General features: G+C 39.5%; 1 protein-coding gene across 1 annotated transcript in view; it reads left to right on the forward strand.

Annotated features, from left to right (window-relative positions):
- Window positions 1-12296, forward strand: part of LOC110583178 (prolyl endopeptidase) — a 180045-nt gene that overhangs the window by 52566 nt on the left and 115183 nt on the right. The window lies entirely within an intron of this gene.

Here is a 12296-nt window from a genome sequence, read left to right on the forward strand (position 1 = left end):
GGACCTGAGAAGAGTGGAGGACATCAGTGAGACCCTTGACACAGAGGTAAAAAAAGAAATAAGAGATCAAGAACACAATAAATGAAATTAAAATACATTTTATAGAATAAATAGAAGGCTAGAGGAAGCAGAGGAACTAATTAACATCCCAGAAGAAAGAGTAATAGAAAGTAATCAAGTTGAACAAAAGAGAGGAAAGAAAATTATGCAAATTAAGAATAGTCTTAGGGAAATCATTAACTCCATCAAGCATAACATTCACATTATAGGGATTTCACAAGAAGAAGAGAGAGAAAGGGGGGCAGAAAATTTATTTAAAGAAATAAGAGCTAAAAACTTCGCTAATCTATGGAAGGAAACAGATATCCAGATGCAGGAGGCATAGAGATCCCCCCCCAAATTTCAACCCAAGACACATAGTAATTAAAATGACAAAAAGTAGTGATAAAGAAAAAAAAATGTTTAAGTAGCAAGAGAAAAGAAGACAGTTACATACAAGGAAAACCCCATAAGGCTATTAGCAGAAACTTAGCAGGCCAGAAGAGAGTGGCATGATATAGTCAAAATGCTGAAAGGGAAAAATCTGAAGCCAAAAATATTCTATCCAGCAAGGCTATCATTCAGAATAGAAGGAGAGATAAAGAGTTTCTCAGACAAATGAAACTAAAGGAGTTCATGACCACTAAACCAGCCCTACAAGAAATAACAAAGGGAACTCTTTGAATGGAAACGAAAGACCGTAAGTGAGAGTATGAAAAGTAAAAAACACAAAAGCAGTAAAAATAAGTATTTCTATAAAAATGAGTCATAAATAAAAGGGATTCATAAATAAAAGGATGTAAAATATGACACCATATACCTAAAACATGGGGGGAGAGGATTAAAGAATGGGTTAACTTAATATAGACTGCTATATGCAGAAGATTTATATACAAACCTAATGGCGACTACAAATCAAAAACCTGTAATAGATATGCAAAGAATAAAGAGAAAGAAATCCAAGTATTATCACTAAAGGAAGCCAACAAACCATGAACAAGAGCAAGAGATGAAAGGATCAGAGAAAATCTATAGAAACAACCAAAAAACAAGTAACAAAATGGCAATAAATATATATTTATCAAAAATTACTTTGAATATAAATGGACTAAATGCTTCAATCAAAAGACATAGGCTGACAAAGTGGATAAAAAAGCAAGACCCAGGGGCACCTGGGTGGCTCAGAGGGTTGAGCGTCTGCCTGCGGCTCGGGTCACGATCCCAGGGTCCTTGTATCAAGCCCCGTGTCAGGCTCCCAGCTCAGTGGGGAGTCTGTGTCTCCCTCTCCCTCTGCCTCTCCCCCTGCTTGTGCTGTCTCTCTCTCTCTCTCCCAAATAAATAAATAAATCTTAAAAAAAAAAAGGCAAGACCCATCTATATGCTACCTACAAGAGACTCACTTCAGATCAAAAGTCACCTGCAGGTTGAAAGTGAGGGGATGGAGAAATATTTATCATGCAAATGGATGTCAAAAGAAAGCCAGGGTAGCAATACTTATATTGGACAAAATAGACTTTAAAACAAAGACTGTAACAAGAGACAATGCTATATAATAATAAAGGGGACAACCCAACAAGAAGATATAACAATTGTAAATATTTATGCACCAAACATGGGAACACCCAAATACATAAAATAGTTAATAACAAACATAAAGGAAATAATTGATAGTAATACAATAATAGTAGGGGACTTTAATGCTCCACTTATATTGAGGGACAGATTATCCAAACAGAAAATCAACCAAGAAACAGTGGCTTTGAATGACACACTGGACCAGATGGATTTAACAGAAGTATTCAGAACATTCCATCCTAAAACAGCAGAATAGACCTTCTTTTCAAGTTCATGTGGGACATTCTCCAGAATAGATCACATATTAGGCCACAAAAGAAGTCTCAACAAATTCAAAAAAATCAAAGTCCTACCATGCATCTTTTCTGACTACAACACTATGAAAATAGAAATCAACCACAATAAAAAACCTGGAAAGAGCACAAATAAATAGAGGTTAAATAACATGCTACTAAATAAACAATGAATGGGTCAACCAAGAAATCAAGGAAGAAATCAAAAATTACATGGAAACAAATGAAAATGAAAACACAATGGTCCAAAATCTTTGGGATGCAGCAAAAGTGGCTCTAAGAGGGAAGTTTATAGTCATACAGGCCTACCTCAAGAAGCAAGAAAAATCTTAAATAAACAACCTAACCTTACACTACACAAACAGGAGCTAGAAAAGGAACAAACAAAACCCAAACCCAGGAAAAGGAAGGAGATAATAAAGATTCGAGCAGAAATAAATGATATAGAAATGAGAAAAAAAAAAAACAAAACACTAGAACAGATCATTGAAACCAGGAGCTGGTTCTTGAAAAGATCAACAAAATTTATAAACCTCTGGCCAGTCTCATAAAATAAAAAATAGTGAGAGAGAGAAAGGGCCCAAATAAGATCACTAATGAAAGAGGAGAAATAACAACCAACACCACAAAAATATAAACAATTGTAACAGAATATTATGAAACCTATATGCCAACAAATTGGACAACTTAGAAGAAATGGATAAATTCCTAGAAACATAGAACCTACCAAAACTGAAGCAGGAAGAAATAGAAAATTTAAACAGACCAATTATCAGCAATGAAATTAAATCAATAATCAAAAAACTCCCAACAAACAAAAGTCCAGGACCAGCCAGCTTCACAGGAAAATTCTACCAAACATTTAAAGAAGAGTTAATACCAGTTCTTCTCAAACTATCCCAAAAAATAGAGGAGTGAAAACTTCCAAATTTGTTCTCTGAGGCCAGTATCACCCTGATACCCAAACCATATAAAGACACCACAATAAAAGAGAACTACAGGCCAATATCTCTCATGAATATAGATGCAAAAATCTGTAACAAAATATTAGCAAACCGAATCCAACAATACATTAAAAAAATCATAGACCACGATCAAGTGGGATTCATTCCTGGGATGCAAGCGTGGTTCAATATTCACAAAATAATCAATATGATAGGTGGCAAAAATAAGAGAAAGGATAAAAATCCATACGATCATTTCAACAGATGCAGAAAAGGTATTCAACAAAATAAAATATCTATTCATGATACTTTGCAAAGTAGGTCTATAGGGAACATACCTCAACATAATAAAGCCCTTATATGAAAAACCCACAGCCAACATTATCCTCAATGTTGAAAATCTGAGAGCTTTTCCCCTAAGGTCAGGATAAAGACAAGGATGTCCATTCTCATCACTTTTATTGAACAGAGTGCTAGAAGCCTTAGCCACAGCAATCAGACAACATAAAGAAACAAAAGGCATCCAAATTGGTAAGGAAGAAGTCAAACTCTTACTATTTGCAAATGACATGGTGCTATATATAGAAAATCCTAAAGATACCACCAAAAATCCACCAAAACTGATAAATGAATTCAGTAAAGTCACAGGATACAAAATCAATGTACAAAAATCTGTGGCATTCCTATATACTAATAATGAAGCAGTAGAAAGTGAAATTAAGAAAACAATCCCATTTACAATTACTTCAAAATCAATAAAATATCTAGGAATAAACTCAACCAAAGAGGTAAAAGACCTGTACTATGAAAATTATAAAGCACTAATGAAAGAAATTCAAGATGACACAAAGAAATGGAAGACATTCCATGTCATGGGTTGGAAGAACAAATATTGTTAAAATGTCTATACTACCCAAAGCAATCTATACATTTAGTGCAAACCCTATCAAAATGCCGATAGCAATTTTCACAGAACTAGAACAAACAATCCTAAAGTTTGTATGGAACCACAAAAGACCTCGAATAGCCAAAGCAATCTTGAAAAAGAAAAACAAAACTGTATAGTTATCACAATTCTGAATTTCAAGTTACATCACACAGTGGTAGTAATTAAAATAGTATGATACTGGCATAAAAATAGACACATAGATCAATGGAATAGGATAGAAAACCCAGAAAAACCTACAATTGTATGGTCAATTAATCTTCAAAAAAGGAGGAATGAATCTATGGGGAAAAGATGGGCTCTTCAACAAATGGTGTTGGGAAAACAGGACAGCCACATGCAAAAGAACAAAACTGGACCACTTTCTTTAACCATACAGAAAAAGAAATTCAAAATGGATTAAAGATCTAAGCATAAGATGTGAAACCTTAAAAATCCTTGAAGAGAGCATGGGCAGTAATTTCTCTGACATTGGCCAAAGCAACGTTTTTCTAGATATGTCTCCTAGGCAAAGGAAATAACAGCAAAAATGAACTATTAGGAGTACATCAAAATGAAAAGTTCCTGCACAGCGAAGGAAACAATCAACAAAACTAAAAGGCAGCTTAAGGAATGGGAGAAGATATTTGTAAATAACCTATCAGATAAAGGGTTAGTATCCAAAATAGGTAGAGAATTTATAGAACTCAACACCCAAAGAACAAATAATCCAATTTAAAATGGGCAGAAGACATGAACAGATATTTTTCTAAAGAAGACATACAGATGGCTAACAGACACACGAAAAGATGTTCATCATCATTCATCATCAGGAAAATGCAAATCAAAACTACAATGAGATATCACCTCACACCTGTCAGAATGCCTAAAATCTACAACACAAGAACAACAGGTGTTGGTGAGGATGTGAAGAAAAAGGAACACTCATGCATTGTTGGTGGTAATGCAAACAGATGCAGCCACTGTGGAAAACAGTAGGCTCCTCAAAAAGTTAAAAATAATCAAAAGGAATGAGATCTTGCCATTTGCAACGACGTGGATGGAACTGGAGGGTATTATGTTGAGCGAGATAAGTCAAACAGAGAAAGACATGTATCATATGACCTCACTGATATGAGGAATTCTTAATCTCAGGAAACAAACTGAGGGTTGCTGGAGTGGTGGGGGGTGGGAGGGATGGGGTGGCTGGGTAATAGACACTGGGGAGGGTATGTGCTCTGGTAAGCGCTGTGAATTGTGCAAGGCTGTTGAATCTCAGATCTGTACCTCTGAAACAAATAATGCAATATATGTTAAGGAAAAAAAAAAAAAAAGATAGCAGGAGGGGAAGAATGAAGGGGGGGAAATCGGAGGGGTAGACGAACCATAAGAGACGATGGACTCCGAGAAACAAACTGAGGGTTCTAGAGGGGACGGGGGTGGGAAGATGGGTTAGCCTGGTGATGGGTATTGAGGAGGGCACGTTCTGCATGGAGCACTGGGTGTTATGCACAAACAATGAATCATGGAACACTGTATCTAAAACTAATGATGTAATGTATGGGGATTAACATAACAATAAAAAAATTTTTAAAAAAAAAGTTAAAAATAGAATTACCCTACGATCCAGCAATGGCACTACTAGATATTTACCAAAGAATAAAAAAAAACTAATTCAAAGGGATACATGCACCCCTATATTTATAGCAGCAGTATTTACAATAGCCAAAATATGGAAGTAGCCCAGTGTCCACTGATAGATGAGTGGATAAAGAAGTGGTGAAATATATATATATATATCCTTATATATAATGGAATATTATTTAGCCATAAAAAAGAATGAAATCTTGCCATTTGCATGATGGCAAATGGATGTAGCAGAAAGTATAATGCTGGGCGCCTGGGTGGCTCAGTTGGTTAAGCGACTGCCTTCGGCTCAGGTCATGACCCTGGAGTCCCGGGATGGAGTCCCGCATCGGGCTCCCTGCTCAGCGGGGGGCCTGCTTCTCCCTCTGACCCTCCCCCCTCTCATGCTCTCTCTCTCTATCTCAAATAAATAAATAAAAATCTTTAAAAAAAAAAAAAAGAAAGTATAATGCTAAGTGAAAGGAGCCAGTCAGAGAAAGACAAATACCATATGATTTCACTCATATGTGGAATTTAAGAAACAAACAAAACAAGCTAAGGGGGAAAAAAAGAGAGACAGACAAACCAAGAAACAGACTCTTAACTACAGAGAACAAACTGAGGGTTACCAGAGGGGAGGTGGATGGGTAAATAGATGATGGGGATTAAAAAGTGTACTTACTGTGATGAAAATAAACAAATAAAATGATTGTGGTAGGGTTGGATTCTTTGGTCTTTGTTTCTGTTTTTTGTTCACCTTAATTAGGTTAAGGATGTTCTCTCCTATTCCTTTTTCCTTGAGTGTTTTTTTAATGAATGAGTATGGAATTTTGTTTTCTTAATGTAAAGAGATGATTGAATGGTTTTCTACATTCTTTCATGTTTCATATTCTTTTCTTTCATATTTTCCCTCTCCTTGTCTGTGTTACATTTAGTATAACTTCCTCAAAACTACCTTTCAGTTAATTAATTCTCTTTAGCTTTCTAATTTGATATTTAACCTAGCCATGACTTAATTTATTTTTAATTTCTAAAAGGTATATTTTGTTTTTCCAAATCCAGTCAGTCATTTTTATACAGTCTTGCAATTTACTATTTGGAGGATGACTTTTTTTTCTTGAAACACTACATATTTTAGCATTCTATAATATGTATTCGGTCTTTCCAGTACCTAAAACCCTCAAAGGGTCTAAATACATTCTTTGTATTTTTTTCTTATTCGTATTCATCATTCTACAAGTAGAAGAAATTTAATATAAGAAATTTGTTGTACAAGTGGAATGGCCTGGAAGATTGAGAGAGGAACAGGATTTCCTCTCTCTAGAGGAATACTACCTAGAGATTCAGAAGTCAGTCTTTCTCTTAAGGTTGGAGAAGGAAAAGGGTAAGTGGTTCATGCAATCCCCAGGAGAATAATGATGCTGATGCTGTACCAGCCCCAGTCACTAATTGCTGTCATACTCCTTAGGAAGCCTACAGCCTACACTTTGCTGCCAGAGTCTGGGAGCCACAGTCCCTTTGAAGTTGCCAAATTTGCCCTGATGCTTTGGGGGCCAAGGGTTCCCCACCACCTATCCAACTGTGGGGCTGTTCCAGCAGCCTGCTGTGATCTGCGGGTGCCTGCCATTGCCAGAACCTAAGCCAAAAGAGAAAAGTGGTGTCTCTCCTCCTTCCCCAATCATCTCTGTTTTCTTCCTTTGATAGAATGTAGCCAGAAACCAGCTGACAAGGGTATTTAGGAAATGTAATTTTCAGGCTCACAGCCCCTTGCAATACAGCGGATATCAAGGAAGTGTGAAAATGTTGCTGAACATTAACAGACTGAAAGCCAATATCGTTTCCTTGCATGATCTGTGATTGGGAGTTAAATCGTGGTTGACTTAAATAGGAGAAACCCCTGGGCCTACCTTAGGATGCTTTCCTTCAAAAATGGCCCCTTGTGATAGACAATTCAGAAATAGTCATTTGTTTTCAGGCAATCTTTCTGGAGTGTGTTACAAGGAAACTACATTGTACAACTCCAGAGGGTACCATTTACATAGAAGGCAATGCCCATGATGCCCTTTGGAGTTCTTTATCCCAGTGACCCTACTGCTTCCCACTCTCCTGGGTTTTTTTGGTTTGTTTGTTTGTTTGTTTGTTTGTTTGTTTTTATGGCCAGTCTGTTTGGAGGGAGGGAGGTGTGGCAATGCTTTAACAATTCTTTCTTTTCTTTAGCAGGACCTATCTAGTCTGCCTTATTGCCCTAACTGGAGGTCTCCATGTAGTACTTTCATAAAAATAGTAGGGTGATGAGTCTTGGCCCTGCCCCCTTCAGAAAAGGAGAAAAATGGTAAGGCCAATAGAGAGTTGAAAATTCTGTCAGCTACTTTTCAATAGAATTTGTGCTGTCAACCAGAGAGATGTAGAGGTCTTAGCTTGTCCTAAGAGTTGGGGCAAACCCTAAACCAGCCAGGCACCCAACATAGTTTTCATAGGATACTGATTCCCCAAAAGTGCAGAGTGTAATGGACTGAAGACTAATGCTTGCTAGCATGTATTACTTATTAGAGGCTATAATACCACACTGGTCTATAGTGAAATGGTTAAACTATAAATGTCAACTAAGACCAGCCCAGTGAACTTGAATATAGGCTTAGTTCTTTAGAATTAACTGACTCAAGATGATACCCGTGAGGACTACATGACAGAAGCTGTAGGAAATGGAAAGACAGTCTGGTTGCTACTCAGTAACTCCAGAGAAAACGGAGATGCTGAACAGTGTGAACAACCTCTTGTGTGCAAGGCAGATATCCTGCTTGGTTTAAATTAATGAGGAAAACATCAAGGGGTCCACCATTAATTATCCCAGAGTTGTAAAAGTTCCAATAGAACTTAACATTTTTAACATTAATATTTTAAAGGCTATAAGATGAGGTGTTGTTGCATGCAAGACTATCTTCCTGTGTGTCCAACTCTGATTTTCTGCATGTGTTTTCATGTGCTTATTGTCTGACTCCATATTATCTTTTCGTGCTTATCTTCATCTTTCTTAATATTAACCAGTCTGGGATGCTGTGTCTCCATCTTGCTTTCTCTATATCACTTCTTTCCCCTCTCTGTTCCTTCTTAATCTCCCTTCTGCTTTTATAGCCAATAATTTTGAACTGACACATTTTGAGTATTACATATTGTATTTACTGAATAGTTTTAAGTTCTGAATTTAAAACAGATGAATAGATTATTTCATCTCTCCCCACTTAAATAAAATAACTTCATTTTACATGTGGGGGCCACACCTGATTTTTCCCCTAATAACAGAATAGGAAAAAAGATTCCTCTTTACTGATCTAGAAACACTCTTAACTTGGGAGCTTCATTAGAAATAGTATAGACAAGTTTCATGAACTAAAGAAAAATACTGCAGATTCATTCTTGATCCACTCTTTCTACCCCATTTTTGTTTAAACCTGGATTTAATTCAGTCCTAGCCCAGGCATTAAGTTGAAGAGGGGAAGAGGAAGTAGAGACTCTAGATTTCACAGCTAAAATGCCAGACACCCAGCCTTTAAACCACATGCCTCTATCAAGAGAAGGGTGTTAGAAGGGAACAGCTAGTTTCTGGAAAGATCAGATCTATGAATTTAGTAAGTACCAGAGGCCTACGTATGGCCTCTGAGCCAAATCTACGCTTGTGGATGGGTTGAAAACAGAAGAAAACTATGGAGAAAGCCCTTTCAGTAGATAATCACTGCCCACTCTCCCCTCCATCTGCCCAGGAGTTGTGGGTAACACTCCCCCAGGACAATGTCATTCTGAATTCCAGAGATAGTTTTGAGGCTCCTACACCTCTACTTAGAACAAAAGAAACTTAGAAACCACCTGATCCGATTCTCTCATGGTATAGATGATGTGGGGTGCCTGACTGGCTCAGTCGGTAGAGCATGCGACTCTTGATCTCGGGGTTGTAAGTTGGAGTCCCATGTTAGATGCAGAGATTATTTAAAAAAATAAAAATCTTTAAAAAAATATACCAATGATATAAAGACTTGTTCAAAGCCAGGGAAATAGGAGTAGGGCCAGGAAGAGAACTTCACTCTTACTCTAGATGCTATTTCACACTTCATGATGCCTTGCAGAGATTAGATATACAGGAATAGGTAAGAATTTTCATTAAAAGCCATACTGGAAAAAGTTATGTAAATCTTTAAGGAAACATAGCTGGAAATTACACTCTACCAATTAGTAGGTTAGCTAGCTCCCTGGAAACCAGAGTCAAATGAAAGGATTATCCAGGCAAACACCCAAGCCATCAGTCTTAAGGGGTACTAACAAGATAGCACTCTTGTGTGAATTAGAAATATGTTTCCTCTGGGCAGATGCAGCCCCCTGCCAGTGGACCTTTGCGAGAATATGGATTTTTTCCAGATGAATGCAGCCAGTGCCCCTGCGCATAGTGTGGCAAGTAGAGAGTAAGATGGATTTCAGTCAACACTTACACTCCTTGGCTAATTAACAGAAATCCTCTCTTGGAGATTACTATGGGTGGTTGGGAAGAATGCTGTGACAAGTACTTAGAGTGGGTTTGAGACAGCCAAGTGGCAGTAAATATCACTAACCAGCCTCCTTACTATGGTAAGGTTAACAGAGTGGGCTACAAAGTTGGAGGTCAGGCTATAGAGGTCGGGCTGCAGGCTTCCCTGGAGGTCCTTCTATGTCTCTGCTAGCCCCATTCCCCAAGGGGCCTTGTGTTGTGGGAATGGTTGTAGGTTAGAGTATGAATTGTTAAAGAGTTAATTCTGTAATTCCCCTGGAAATAGCATGCAATGTCAGAGGTCAAAGAGCACACTGGTGTTTATTCTGGAGATAGAATTTCCATTTCTGAGATGGTTCAAATACTTCCCTTCTCTTCATTTTCTATGGACAAGGTAGAGCATGGACTTTGCAGTCAACTGACAAATTTGAACCTTGGCTCCGTCTTAGCTATGTGAGGACTTCAGACAAATTCCTTTAAGACTGCTGAGATTCCTTTACTATAAAATGGGCTTTTTTAAGGAGGATTAAAGCAGACAAGTCATATCAAATATGTGGCAAAGGTAGGTAGTGTACAATCAGTCTGGCCAAAAAGAGGGGAATGGGTCTTCTTCTCTACTCCACCTCACTCCAGTTGCAGGCAATCTATTGCTGGCAGCCCACTGCATTGTGTGTGCCACATAGAAACCCTTGGCTTTCAGGGCCCAGAGGAGCTGGGCGCCAGGATAACTGCCTAGAGAGGAAAGAAGGATGATCCCTGAGATTTGATTTGTCCTTTGGGTACCACAATTCCCATAATTTCTACCTTTCCTGCTAAAACGAAGCCCTGGGAAAGTTCTACCTATTTATGGGTGTCCTTATAGACCACAGAGTGCTCCTACTTATTTATTATTATGACTGAGTGTTGGCATCAGAGAGATCTGGGATTGAATCCTGGCTCTATTTTTGACTTTTTTTTTTTTAATAACTATTTGTGAAGTCCCGGGCAAAAGTCAGCCCCAGTTTTCCTCAACTATAAAATTGGGATATTAGTTATCTCATAAAGTTTAAATAAGATAATTTCCTGGCATATAGGAAGCACTCAGTAAGCATTAACTATTATTGCTGTTCTTGTTATTAGGGGATCAGCTGGGTCAGGTGTTCCTGGGCCTCTCTTAATCCTCCCACAAGTGGCAGAAGCATCGGGCAGTGCCTGGCAGTCCCTGGGCCAGGTGACAGGCAGGCAAGGGTGGGGGGTGGTGACTGGGATCAGGAATGCTGGACTGCAGAGCACTGTGTTTGCACGGAGCTTGGCATCAGTAATGTGAGCTTTCCCAGAACTGAAGATTCTCAGGTTGCCCAAGGAGGGGGGTTTTGGAAACAGATGCAAAACATGGTTATCAAATATCCTGCCATGACAGAAACACTGAAGTATGGCTGAGACACGGAATTGGAATAATACAAAAGAAACAGAACACATAAGTTTACAACCCTTACCACGTCCACTTGGAATTTAGGACGGGAAGGACTTTCTGGTCACACCCATGCCATCCTCTCAGGATTTTTTAAGAAGTCAGGAGTACATAACATATGGGACATACACAACAGCTCTTATGATGGGGGCTATAAAGCTTCTTTCCAATGGTCCAGAAAGCAAGACCTAGCCCAAGGATGAAGAAATAGAACTATTAAAATGTCATGACTTTGAGGTCAAGCATCTGGGCTACTACTTTTTCCCCGACAGGGTGACAGTAGGTGCTCGATAAACAAACACATCGGCAGGAACGGAATTAAGGAATGGCAGGATGATTAAAAGACCCTAGATGCTCCCACCTTAGTCCCCTCTCAGTTGGCAAAGCTCAGATAAGGGCTCATCCATTGTCCTACAAACACCTCAAAGCGCCTCTATAATCTGGATGCCCAACCACCCAGTGTCCACTAGGGGTGTTGGAGTTAGGGGAGATGTGTTTCCTTCACGGTTATCATGAGCCATTATTCCTTCCCTTCCAAGTCCGGAGTCGTAGGCAGTGAAAATTAGGCCACCTCAAACCCTCTGCTCTCACGGCTGGGGACAGGCAAGGTCTCCCTTTGCCGCCTCACCACGCCCGGGAACAGGAAGATGGGGGGAATCGATTAATAAGTAAACCCGGCTGGTCACTCTCCCGCGAGCGCGGCTGTGGCTAAGCAGACAACGAGGGACTTCGGGGAGGGCGGGAGGGAGGGAGGAGGCGTGGTGGCCCCGGGCCGGCGTGACCGGACGTGTGCCCTGCACCGTGGCCCCGGCCGGCGTGGGTGCGTCTCCGGCGGGTGCCCGGTGCGGTGACCGCGGGCGGCGGGCCGGCGTGGCTGCGGCGCGGCCTCGGCGGGGTGGCCCGTGTGCCCGGGCGGCGCGGGCGCGGCCGG

This window comes from Neomonachus schauinslandi, chromosome 8 (genome assembly GCF_002201575.2).
Source record: "Neomonachus schauinslandi chromosome 8, ASM220157v2, whole genome shotgun sequence".
Lineage (NCBI taxonomy): Eukaryota > Metazoa > Chordata > Mammalia > Carnivora > Phocidae > Neomonachus > Neomonachus schauinslandi.